At 43.7% G+C, this 13624-nt stretch overlaps 1 protein-coding gene across 6 annotated transcripts in view; it reads right to left on the bottom strand.

Moving 5' to 3' along the window:
* PTK2B (protein tyrosine kinase 2 beta) overlaps positions 1–13624 on the bottom strand; it is a 123117-nt gene that overhangs the window by 32101 nt on the left and 77392 nt on the right. The gene's annotated exons all lie outside the window — the stretch shown is intronic.

Here is a 13624-nt window from a genome sequence, read left to right on the forward strand (position 1 = left end):
GAGCACAGAATCTGTGCTTCTGCAGCCCACTCCAACCAAACCGATGAATAATTACTGAGCATCCGCCATGTAAAATCACCTTCTGAATGGCTTCCAATTTAGCCAGCATAACCGAGGGTCTGTGGTAGGCACTCCAGGGCCCTTGCATACATTATTATTTCATGTAATCCATACAACACAGGGAAGTAGGTGTTACATCCCCATTTGGCTGATGACCAAACTGCTGTGGGTTACACAGCTCATGGAATTAAGCTGGGGTTTTGAACCTGGGGCCAGTGGACTCTGAGGATTTCTACTAGGCCAAGCTGCTTCATGGGGTGCTGGGGCTGGACAAGGCAAAAGGATGAGACTCACATTAATGGATTAAGTGGCCCAGTTTCCACATAAGAAGCATAGGAACCCTCCTATTCCTGCTTTCTTGTTGATGAGAAGCCAGCCTGCCCATAGACTGATGCCATCGTTTCCTGGCCTCAAGCCAGAGCTGGATCAAGAAGAGGCCCACTGGGCAGCTGCCTGGAAGCCCATCTATAAGGTCTTGCCTCATTCTGAAATCACATTAGTTTCAGTTTAATTCAGGTTTCTCATATGGTTGCACATGTAATTGGTGAATTGAGCCCACTCCCAGCAGAGTAGAAAGTACCATCAGAGGCAGATTTTTAAAACTCTTCTTATTTTCACTAATAAAATATTAAACTCATATTTAAATAGCACTGTTTTAAAGGAATGCCAAATTATTGGTCTGCCTGGGCACCCACATACATTGGTCCCGCTCTGCTTCCTGCCAGCCCTCTTCAATTCTATGCAGTGGTAAAGCTAAAAGACCCTAAGCCTAAAAGATCCCTTCCCGATTAGGGAAGCAAATGCCATCACAGCCATCAACTCTTGCTCTGTGGGATAGACAGGGAAACCGAGGCACAGAAAGCACACGTTAACAGTTGTAACAAATCAGTGCAGGAATCAGAACTGTGGTCTTAGGATGGGGAAGAAGGCTGTGATCAATGGGACCTACAGCAAGAGGGACACAGACAAAGGGAGAGCTCACGGCTGTGAAGTTGACCATTTTGTCATTATTTCCACCCATTTCTCCTGCCACTGAACCTCTGTACTGCTCTGTCCACTCATGATTATATTATCCAGAGCCCCATGTTACTCCCGAGCCCCACCTGGAGTCCCAGCCTCTGGTGTTTTTAAATGTAGAGCCTTCCCTGCCCCAAATGAAACTTATTGGCCTATGTCTAATTTCTCCAGGACTGGGACCCCTGTAATTATTGGAAATTTCAAACATATATGAAGTACACTGAAGTCAAAAGAACAGTATAATAAACCCCGATGTACACACCACCCAGCTTCAAAAATTACCAACATTCAACCATTCTTGCTTCATCCATTCTGCCACTGACCTCCCCCAACCACCACTCAACTAATTACCACTTTTTACAGTTCCTTTAAGGTAAAATTTATAGACATTAAAATGCACACGTCAGTTATACAGTTTGTGTGTAATCTACACGCCAATAATTAAGATACAGAACTTTTCGGGGCACCTGGGTGGCTCGGATGGTTAAACATCTGCCTTTGGCTCAGGTCATAATCCCGGGGTCCTGGGATCAAGCCCTACATCGGTCTCCTGACTCAGCAGGGAGCCTCCTTCTCCCTCTCCCTCTGCCTCTCCCCCTGCTCATGCTCTTTCTCTGTATCTCTGTGTCTCAGATGAATAAATCTTCAAAAAAAAAAAGAGGTGCGCCTGGGTGGGTCAGTCTGTTAAGTGTCTGCCTTCGGCTCAGGTCATGATCCCCGAGTCCTGGGATCGAGCCCTGCATCGGGTTCCCTGCTTGAGGGGAGCCTGCTTCTCCCTCTCCTCCCCCACTCGTGCTCTCTCTCACTATCTCTCTCTCAAATAAATAAATATATAAATAATCTTAAAAAAAAATACAGAACTTTTCAAGACACCCCAGAAAGTTCCCTCATATCCCTTCTCAGTCAACTCTCACGCCCATGCCCACCCCAACTCCAGGCAACCAATTTTTCCTCCCATTTTTGCTTAGTTTCACCTGTTCTAGAACTTCATATGATGGAAACATTTAGTATATATAATTCATTCCCCTGTTTCTAGATACCTGGGATATTTCTTATTTTTTGCTACTGTGAATAAAAGTACTGTGAACATTATTCTACAGGTCTTTTTTGTGTACATATGTTGTCATTTCCTTTGGACAAATACCTAGTAATGGAAATTACTGTGTCAAAGGTAAATGTATATGTTTAACTTTCTAAGAAGCCGCTGAGATCATTCCGTTTTGTACTTCCACTGTGATATATGAGATGTCCATTACACTATGTCCTCACCAACATTTGGTGTTAGAAGTCTTTAATATTAGTCATTTTGATGGTTATGTATAGTATCTCACTGTGCTTTTAATTTGCATCTCCCTGATGACTAATGGTATTGAGCATGTTTTCATCTGGCCATTCATGTATCTTCCTTTGTGAAGTATTTGTTCCAATCCTTTGCCCATTTTTCTCTGTTGACTTTTTATTATTGAGTTGTAGATGATCCTTATAGATTCTAGATAAAAGTACTTTTTATGGTTTTTATGAATACTTTCTCCAGGTCTTTACTGTGCCTATTATTAATTTCCCTGACAGTTTCTTTTGGTAAAGTCTTATTTATCAAATTTTTCTTTTATGTCAGTGCTTTCTGTGTACTAAGAAATCTTTGCCTGCCTCCAAATCATGAAGATATTCTCCTATTCTCTTTGATAAACTTTGTAGTTTTCACTTTTCCTTTTAGGTCTGTGATCCATCTTGAATTGATTTTTGTGTGTGGTGTGAGGTAGGGGTCAAAAAAAATTTTTTTTTTTCTCTTAAAGATCTATGGTTGTTCAGCAGTGGTTGTTGACTTTCATTTTTCAATTGAATTGTCTTACTGCCTTTGTCAAAATCAATTGGCCATATAAGTTTAGGTTTATTTCTGGACTCTCACTCCTGATCTATTGATCTTTATTTTTACTCTGCTGGTACCACGCTGTCTGCATTACTGTAGCTTTACAGGAGATCTTAAAGTCAAATAGCATCAACCTTTTACCATCTCCTCTCCAAGATTATTGTGCTATTCTGGGTCTCTGCATTTCCATATACATTTTTGAATCAGCTTGTCACTTTCTATTTAAAATGCCTGCTGAATCATGATTGAGATTGTGATAAATCTATAGCTTAGTGGGGGAGAATTGACATCTTAACAGCGTGGAGTCTTCCAATCTGCAAACACGTTATCTCTCCACTTAATTTTACTCTTCTTTAATTTTTCTCAGCAGTTTTGCACTTTTTGGTGTATAGTTTTGCAGGTCTTTTGTTAAATTTATTCCTAAATAGTTTATGTATTTTTATGCTTCTGAAAATTAAAAAAAAATTAAAGTTAATTTTCTATTTCAGGGTTCACTCCTTTGGTGGCTCCCTTTTCTCCGGGATTTTCCTCAATCTTCCGGCTGAGCTCACTCAGCCCTAAATTCTATCCTCTGATCCCTCAAGCCAGTAAGGCTGCAGCTCTCTGCCCCTCCCACCCCTCCCAGATTGGAAAGTGCCCTCAGGCAAAAAGCCAGAAATTTGCAAATCTCATTCCTTGCAGTTCTGCTCTCCAGCAGATTTCCCTCAAGTCTCTGCTAGTTCTGGTCACTCTCCAGGGTTTTAAAGATCATTTCCTTGTTATTTTGTCCAGATTTTATCATTGTCATCTGCCAGAAGATCAGTCCAGCCAAGTGATTCCACCATATTTGAAATCTCCATACAAAATAGTGAATAAATGAATAACATAAAATAAATGAATAAAAAAATAAAATAAATGAATAAATCTGTATTTTCTGCAAATGGAAGAGGGTTAGGAGGCAGAAAGCTCCCTTTAGAGCGCCACTGGAGATTCTGGTGCTTTCGTAAAAACAAAAAAAGCTTTGAAACACAAAACAAAATCCTGATGTCCTCTTATACCTTTTTGTCTCTTACTTTTTCCTCCCCTTGGAGCACATGGTATGACCAAGGCCAAAGTCCAGAAGTAGAAGGGTTGGCATTGGCTGCAAAGCCAGGAACAGAGCAAAGGAGGAGGTGGGGCCAGGGGCAGAGATGCTGGTGTGGTGAAGACAATGTTCACCTACAGGGGGATCCAGCAAAAGAGTAAATATATTAAAGATAATGGGAAATAGGCTTCTTAATGATGGAGAAAGTACTCGAAATATAGAGAGGAGAAGGCTAGAGTGGACCCTTAGGTGAGGGATTGAAATTGAAAGAATTGGTGAGAACTCATGGTTTTTGAGGCCTGGAGAGAGAGAGCATGGGAGCCCAGGTGCACACAGGAGGGTGAGCATGAACCATTGAGAGTCTTATGTGTACTTACATGTACTGAAAGACACCCAGATGGTCATTTGCAAACCAAACTTTGAGTTTTAGTATCCAAATACCCTTATCCACTAAAAGGACCCAGGGGGTGCTTGTGGGTGGCTCAGTTGGTTAAGCATCTGACTCTGGATCTTGGCTCAGGCCATGATCTCAGGGTCGTGAGATAGAGCCAAGTGTCGGGCTCTGCACTCAGTGGGGAGTGTGCCCCTCCCCTCTGTGTGTTCTCTCTCTCTCTCTTTCTCAAATAAATAAATAAATCTTTTTTTTTTTTTTTTTTTTTTTTTAAAGAGGATCCAGGGATCCTTGGAGCACTGGCTGATTCTAGGGCTGGGGCAAAGAAAGTACAAGATAAACCTGGAATATCTTTTTGTCCTAGGAAAAAAAAGGGAAGTGTTTAGAGAATGTTGGGATATATAACAAGGAAACAGTATTAGCTTAAAGGGGCTGGCATAGGACAGATCTGGGACACCTAAGTATAAAAATATCTAATGATAAGAATATATAGGAAATAAACTGAGGGTTGCTGGAGGGGAGGGGGTGGGGGGATGGGGTAACTGGGTGATGGACATTAAGAAGGGCAGGTGATATAATGAGCACTGGGTGTTATATGCAACAGATGAATCACTGAACTCTACCTCTGAAACTAATAATACACTATATGTTAATTGAATTTAAATAAAGAATAGTAAAAAATAAAAATAACTAAAAACAAAAATATATAATATAATATAATGATAGGAATGGATTACATCCCACTGAATAAAACAGAATCTGAGACAGACAAATAAACAAATGAGGCAGAAGGGAATATTCTTCATTACAGTAGAATGCCAACTAGTAAATGTAGTAGAAGAAAGGATGGAAATGGGAAATCACCGTTTGGCAACAAACTCAGTGTTGGTTGGTTCAGGCATGATTCATCAATGGATGACAGAGCTGGAGGGTGGAGGTCTGATGATGAATAGGGTATTGACATAGTCTCAGTGTATCTTCCCTCAGACTCTAGTCATACACACAGACACACACACACACACACACACACACACACACACACACACACACACCTGGCAGACACAAATGATCAGGTTATCAAGGTTAACAGCATCAGTCGTAGAACAGGTAAACAAAGCATGCCTCCCACCTTGATGCACCAAGAAGAGCGCATTTCTGAGATTCCTGCCAAGAGTTCCTGGCCAAGTCTAGTTATACGACCCAGGGTGAGGGGTCTTCCCAGAGGCCTATAGAATAAAAGGTCTGGGTGGCGCCTGGGTGGCTCAGTTGTTAAGCATCTGCCTTCGGCTCAGGTCATGATCCCAGGGTCCTGGGATCGAGCCCCACATCGGGCTCCCTGCTCTGTGGGAAGCCTGCTTCTCCCTCTCCCACTCCCCCTGCTTGTGTTCTCTCTCTCGCTGTGTATCTCTCTCTGTCAAATAAATAAACAAAATCTTTAAAAAAAAAAAAAAGAATAAAAGGTCTGTATTCTTTTTTTTTTGTAACTGTTACCTTTTTTTTTAATTGAGGTGTAATTAACATAACATTATATTAGTTTCAGACATATAACATGATTCAGTATTTGTTCACACTGCGAAATTATCACACAATAACTTTAGTTACCATCTAACACCACACATCATTACAAATTTTTTTCTTGTGATCAGAACTTTTAAGATTTAATCTCTTAGCAACTTTCAAATATATAGCACCATATTATGGACTATAGTCACCATGCTGTACCTTACATCCTATGACTTATTTATTTTATAGCTGGAAGTTTGTACCTTTTGACCCCCTTTATCCATTTTGCCCACTCCCCACTGCATCTCCCCTCTGGCAACCATCAATCTGTTCTCTGTAACTATAAGCTTGGCTTTTTGTTTTGTTTTGATTTGTTAGCTTTGTTATATTCTACATATAAGTGAAACCATACAGTATTTGTCTTTCTCTGACTTATTTCACTCAGCATAATACACTCTAGCTCCAGCCATGTCATTGCAAATGGCAAGGTTCCATTTTTTTTTTTTTTACAGCTGAGTAATATTCCATCGTGTATATGTACCACCTCTTCTTTATCCATTCATCTATGGATGGACACTTGGGTTGCTTCCATATCTCGACCATTGTAAATAATGCTGCCATGAACACAGGGATGAATATATCTTTTCGAATTAGTGTTTTCATTTTCTTCTGATAAATACCCAGAAGTGGAATTGCTGGATCATAGGGTAGTTCTATTTTTAACTTTTTGAGGAAGCTCCATATTGTTTTTTCCAGAATGGCCACACCAGTTTGCATTCCCGCCAACAGTGCGGAGGGAGGGGGGGTTCCCTTTGCTCCATCTCCTTGGAAAGGCCTGCCGTCTTTCAGACCGAGGAACTCTTCTACATTGGAGGAGACCACAGAGACATGACGACTAAACACAGCGTGGGCTCCTGGGCCAGATAGAAAAAATAGACACTGGAAGGACAGTTGGTGAAATTTGAATGGATATTCTGGTTCAGAGAGAAGTGTCCCAGCAGTTTTGGCTTTCTCCTTTGGATGGCTGCAGGCTAGTTCTGTAGGAGAGTGTCCTTGTCGGGGAATAAACACTGCAGTATTTCGGGTGATGGAGTAGTATTGCTGTGACTTGCTTTCAAATAAATCAGGAAAAGAATAATGACAATGGACATGTGTGTGTCCAAAAAGACAGAGCTACTAAATATGGCATGTGATAGATCTGAACTTAGAGATGACTTAACTATCTCCTTTTCGACTTCAAACTTTCTAATTAAGTCCTTCTTCCCAGCTGATCTCGTTCCCCCCTCCCCAGCTTATCTCTTAACTCAGGAAAAAGACCCTGTGGGCAAAGCATCCCGTGATGGGAACAGAAACTACCCCCCTTAAGCAATAGGACCTGCCCTGAGCCAGCCAGACCCCATGACTGACCCCAAGACAGTGATCCACTTGACCTTCACTGCCCACCTGCACGGTACCCACCCACCTTGCCCCACATTTTCCTTACATTAACCTAGAAGTATTTTCAGCACTTTGGAGGCAGTCTTTGAGATGCTAGTCCACTATCTTCCCAGTGTTGGCCTCAGTGAAATAAATCCCTTCGCTTGTTTCTCTGCCTGTGGATTTTGTCGGAGGGACGAGCGACTGACCGAACCTGGTCTGCTCCCCGGCACGCCGGCTACACAACTCCTGGAGAATCTGAGTGAAGGCACTATGGGAGTTCTTTGTACCGTTCTTTAAACATTTTTATAAGTTTAAAATAATTTCAAAATAAACGGAGAGGTTCTGGTGAGGGAGACTCGCAGGCACATGAGAAGTAAAGAGTAAGATTTCTCTCAGGCCAGACAAGGTCTTGCCCCTTCTCTTCCACTCACAGTCTCTGTGAGGGGCCAGACTGCATCCCGCTCTTTGCTCTGTGGTGGGTGAAACTCTCCAGGGTACAGCTTGTGGAGACATTTTCCTAGGTTGCTTTCTAAAAAGCAGCCAATTTCTGTTGTAAGGGTGGTGGGGTAATTTTAGGTCCTTGGGGTAGAAATTCATTGAGGCTCTGTCCAACAGATTTTCACAGGAAGATAGATTTCATCTTGCGGTAAGGAAGAAGTTGGGTGTTTTCTAAACATAAAGTGCATTATTTGGGAGGCTGCCTGGTGCTGGCAGATTCCTACGGGGTCGGGGGGAGCATTTTTCCCAGAGGGGCAGACGGGAAGTTCCTGGAGAGAGGCACCTCCATCTACCACCACCATCACATCCCTGGTTACTAACGAAAGTATGTCTTATAATAAAGAATTTGGCTGGTCTTTGTCCTTGTGTCTGGGGTGGGAGCCTCTAAACCCTTGGGATTTCCTCAGTGGTAGTGTCTTTGTAGTTCATGGTGCCTCTTGGACCACACCTGAGTTTATACTAATGAGGTGAGTGGTGGGGGGGCTAGATAGTCTCAGGATGGGGGCCCGCTTTGGTGGAAGGACCAGCTGTGTGATTAGAGGTTTGGAACTTTGAGCCACATGATATCAGCCTGGTTTCCAGGGACAGGAAGAGAGCTGGAGAGTTCAATTACACAGCCAATGGTTCAACCAATTAATCCATCAACTGATTGTCTACATAATGAAACCCCAATAAAAACTCCAGTTCACATGAGCTTCCTGGTTTGTGATGCACATCGACGTGCCCCGAGGGTGACACGTCCTAAGGACACAGAAACTTCGTGTTTGGGGTCCTTTTACACTTCATCCCATGCATCTCTTCATTTAGCTGGTCCTGATTTGCATCTTTTATAATAAAGCTGTCATCGCTGGGATAGCACTTTCTTTAGTTCCACCAGTCATTCTAGCAAATTAACGAACCTGGGGGGTGGGTAGCAGGAACCCCCAAATTGGTAGCCAGTCGGTCAAGAATTGCAGGTGGTCTGGGGAGCCTGGAGCTTGTGACTGTGTTTTGAGGAGGGGTGTCTGGTGGGAGCACTGGGCTCTCAACCTGCCAAGTCTGTGCCAGGTCCAGAATTACCAGGTGTCAGAACTGCACTGCAAATTGTGCAGATCCGTCAGGTGCAGGTGGGGAGAAACAAGGCTGCCCATCACGGGGGACACAGAGCATGCACTTTGGAGTCACACCAGCCCGGTTCTGACATACACTTTAGTAGGATGACAAGCTCCGCAAGCTGGTCCCCTCCCTGCTGTTCACTACCCTTGTCATATGAAGCCACTGAAGGCTTCCTTCACTCAAACCATCAGCAATTTCCTATGATGTGCTCACTTTGCAAAGCACTGTGGGGAGCCCCAGTGCACACACAGAGGCCCCCGGACTCAAAGAGCTTCTATTTAGGGTAGAAGGAAGAAAGTGGCTTCACTTGAGGGGCCCCAGAGTGGGGGTGGGTAATCAGTTTAAAAGAAGAGGAACTAGAAGTTTTGACAAGATCTCATGGAGGGGGCTTTTGTATCAGCCCTGCCCCCCTCCCTTTACTACCTCTCCTCTGCTCTTCATAGGGCTTCTCAAGCAAATGGTGGGAACAGCAAAACCAGCCCTCTGCCCACGGCTCATAAATTGTCATTAATGTGTCAGTACTCCTTTCTCTATCAATAAATCACTTTTTAGGAACAACAGTTTGAGATGTTTGCCTAGTCACTAAATTGCCATATGTAACATAAGAGGAAAAAAAGCTGTCTTAATTTTATCACTTATTATTTAGATAAGCCCAGAATGTGTTTTTTTTTTTTATTTTATTTTTTTTGCGATAGGGAAACTGTTACCTCTGCCCTTGTGAGAGTGACTGAGAAACAAGCCCTCAGACCGCCCCTGGCCCACATCTTGCATGCAGTGGAATTTCTATGGCTTTCTTCCTGCTTAGCTACCACTGATTTATTTGCTTTATCAAATATCCTGAAGACCCCAAACCACCTTTGTCTCTCGATTCTCTGGTATTTCCTCTTGTAAGAAGTCAGAAACAACGAAGGGACAGGACTGAATGCTGTCCCACGTCCAGAATCATTTATTTCCCCAAAGAAAGAGGTCACCCAAGCAATCAAGCACTCAGGCCACTTTCTCTCTCCTTTATTGGGACTCGGTCACATTTTTTCTTTTTCTATCTGAAATAGATTTTTGTATATGGTGTGAGGTACAGCTTGAAGTTAACTTGTTTTCACAAGGGTATCTAACATTAAGTGATTATATGTGTTGGGCTGTTTCTGGTGTCTTTCTCTGTTCCTTTGATCTAAAGGTCTATCTTTATACCTCAGTCACGGTTTTTATCACTTCTTTAGTAGTCTCATGATTTTCTCAGGTTCACCTATTTTTTTTTTAAACAAAACACCTACTTTTGTTGTTGTTGTTGTTGTTGTTGTTGTTTGAGCTTATTAAATATACTCATGTCAGTGGCTGGCTAGTTTTTAGAAACAACTGAGTTCACAGCCTGGCGCCCCCATCCAAATCGCCTCGACTCGGGTCATAGCCCTTACTGGGGGCAGCCTGCATCTGGTGACCGGTCACTTCAGGGGCTTCAAGGCCCTGTCTTTTCATCTGAGCACCAGAGCTCCCTGTGGCCACTGGCCACATCGCAGCCCACCCTTCCCCTCTGCCCAGTCCAGTTTTGGTCACTTCCCCAGGTGAGTTTCATGAGAGTATGAACGGATGCACTTCCTGCGTGCAAACCCACAGTGCACGGTCTGCTTCGTGGGACCCCACCCAGGGCACTGGCCTTCAAATTGCTTTCCCGGCTTGATCTCACTCATTCTCCTTACTCTTTGTTCTAAGGAAGGCACAATGCTCCTCTTTTTTTTTTTTTTTAAGATTTTATTTATTTATTTGAGAGAGAGAGAGAGAGAGCACGAATGGGTGGGGGGAAGGGAGAGGGAGAAGCAGGCTCCCTACTGAGCAGGGAGCCCAACCTGGGGCTCGATCCCAGGACCCTGAGATCATGACCTGAGCCGAAGGCAGATGCTTAACCGACTGAGCCACCCAGGCGTCCCCTAAGGAAGGCACAATGCTCCTCTTCCTCTTTTTAAAGATGACTGAATTTACAGTTTGAATAAATTAAAGCCTTAGTTTGAAAAAGTCTTGCTTAAATTCTATCTATAAAGGCTCCATTTTGAGAGTGAGGGCAAATATAAACAGATGACTTTTGCTGAAAACCACACTGGCTCTCATTTGCTATGTGCTAGGATAGGATGCAAACTCTTTAGCCTGAGGCATAGAAGTCTCATCTCCCACTCTCATCCATGATGTGCTGTCAGTTCCATCCTCCCTTGCCAAGCACAGCATGCTCTTCCTACCTAGAGGACTCCTGGCTCCCCTCTCTCTGTGCTCTCCTCCTGGTGAGCTTTGGGGGCCAGTCAGCACCGTGAGGTTGGCCCTGACTTGGATTGATAGGGTTTGTTTTCTGCCCTGGGTCCCCAAAGAACTGTGCACCCACATCTGGTCAGATACTGTTATGGGTTGAATTGTGTGCCCCCAAAAAGATATGTTGAAATCCTAATCGCCATACCTTAGAATGTGATCTTACTTGGAAATACGGTCTTTACAGACTAATCAAGTTAAAATGAGGTCATTAGGGTGGGCCCTAATCCAATATAACTGGTGTCCTTATAAGAAGGGGAAATTTGGATATAGAAGGAGACATGCGCACAGGGAGAAGGTGCTGGGATTTGAGTGATACGTCTATGGGCCTTCCTTGGAAGGCCAAAAGATGGCCCGCAAACCTCTAGAAACTAAAAAGAGGCACCTACAAGTTTCAGAGGGAGCATGGCTCTGCCAACACCTTGATCTTGGACTTCTAGCCTCCAAAACTGTGAGACAATGACTTTTTGATGTTTTCAGTTACCACACTTGTGGTACTTTGTTACGGCAGCCCTAAGAAACTGACACAGACGTTTACTAGTTACAACGAAGACATTTGTCTATGTTGGCCTTTCTAGCCTTTCAAGTCCAAGGTCAGAAGCCAAATCCAACATGCAATATCATCTCCTACTCTGAGCACAGTGCTTGGCACAGATATTTGAAGAAAGAATGAATGAGTAAATGAACAGGAGTCGGCTGTCTGGGTAACAACCTGGGGTTACAAAGGACAGTGACCCATGGTCAAAAATGTTCAAGAGATCAGGAGTGTGGTGATTAACAACACCACAGGCTTTGGTGTCTATTGGATGCAGCCATGGCTGTGTGGTCTTGGCCAGGTCACCTAACCTCATTTCCTTCTCTGTAAAAAGGGAAAAATACCCCTTCAGTGTGAGATTTTTTGGCGGGACTAGGTAAGATAGCATGTGGTGTAAATAAAAAGAGCAGATGTTAAATGATAAGCATGCTAACTATCCCGTCCTTCATCTTCTTTTTTTTTTTTTTTAAAGATTTTTATTTATTTATTTGACAGAGAGAGACACAGCGAAAGAGGGAACACAAGCAGGGGGAGAGGGAGAGGGAGAAGCAGACTCCCCGCTGAGCAGGGAGCCCGATGCAGGGCTCGATCCCAGGACCCTGGGATCATGACCTGAGCCGAAGGCAGACGCTTAACAACTGAGCCACCCAGGCGCCCCCTGTCCTTCATCTTCTAAGAGGTTTCTGTGCACCACCCAACTCTTGCACCCCTGGAGCATAAATTTGGTGATGGGGAGGATAAAATTGGAGAGGTCTCAATCCAGTTGGATTTGACTTACACTGAAAGAAGCAAAGAATGACCTGAAGGAAGAACAAGAATAGATCTTGAAAAGAACAATACGGGGAGAAAGAGAAGAGCCTGCACGGGCCAGAATTCAGGAATCCGAAAATGCAAGTAAAGATGTTTCTGGACAGCAGCCAACCCAAAGGGATATTAAGAAATAAGTATGAGAATCTTAAAAAATTTTGTGATCTTGAAAGTGAAGCCCCAATGGTGTTTTTCTCCTGAAGAGAATAAAATTTTCACTTCTTTTTAGAGGATAGACTAATATCGTTTGGAATGTGACACTGTCCTGAGCTTGGCCTCAAGGAAAAAGCAAGCCGGCCAGCTTTATGTGGGTTACAGAAATGTAAAGAGCTTGGCACCATGGTTGGCACAGAGTAGGTCTCAGTAGATGGTGACCATGATCATGATGGGCAGGCAAAGGAGAAGGCAGAGGCATGGGATCAGAAGAGGCAGGCCGACTTGGGGAGTTGGATTAATTGACTCAAGAAGTCTATAACTGAGATATAAATTTGAGAGCCTGAAATGGAGTCCAAGGGTGCCTGGGCCAGAGGCTCCTCAGATTCTCCCTGCCTGAGTGGGAACGTTTGGAGACACACCCCCACGGCAGTGGCGGAGGTAAGAGAAGGGCGCCATGGTTGGCAGCACCCCAACAGCCATTGAGCTCTGCACAAATGACCGAAGAAAGTCATTTCTGATCTTGTTTCCAAGCTGAAGCCAGTATTAGCAGCAGCAGGAGGCTGACGTGTGATAAATGAGCCTTGTAGGATGTCAGGTCATGGCCGTACGAAGTTGGCTGGGAAGAAATGATGCAGAGAAAAAGGACTTCCTTCTGCTTGGAGCAAGAAAGCCATGAAGGGTTTTACGGCCCCAGGGCGAGAGCTCCCTACAGCAGGCTCTTTCCTTTTCCCTGTAGAGCAGGTAGTAAAGCTCTGAGGAAGCGCACAAAACAGGTCAAAAAGGCAACAAGACGCCTTCTCCTTAAATGACTTGAACAGAACATAAGAGGTGTCTCTGAGAAATAAAAATATTGTGTTAAAAAGAAGACTGTTCTGTCAAATGTTTGGATTTACTGATACGCCACAGGGAAAGGCTCTTGATGCC

Source organism: Halichoerus grypus, chromosome 3 (assembly GCF_964656455.1).
Source record: "Halichoerus grypus chromosome 3, mHalGry1.hap1.1, whole genome shotgun sequence".
Classification (NCBI taxonomy): Eukaryota; Metazoa; Chordata; class Mammalia; order Carnivora; family Phocidae; genus Halichoerus; species Halichoerus grypus.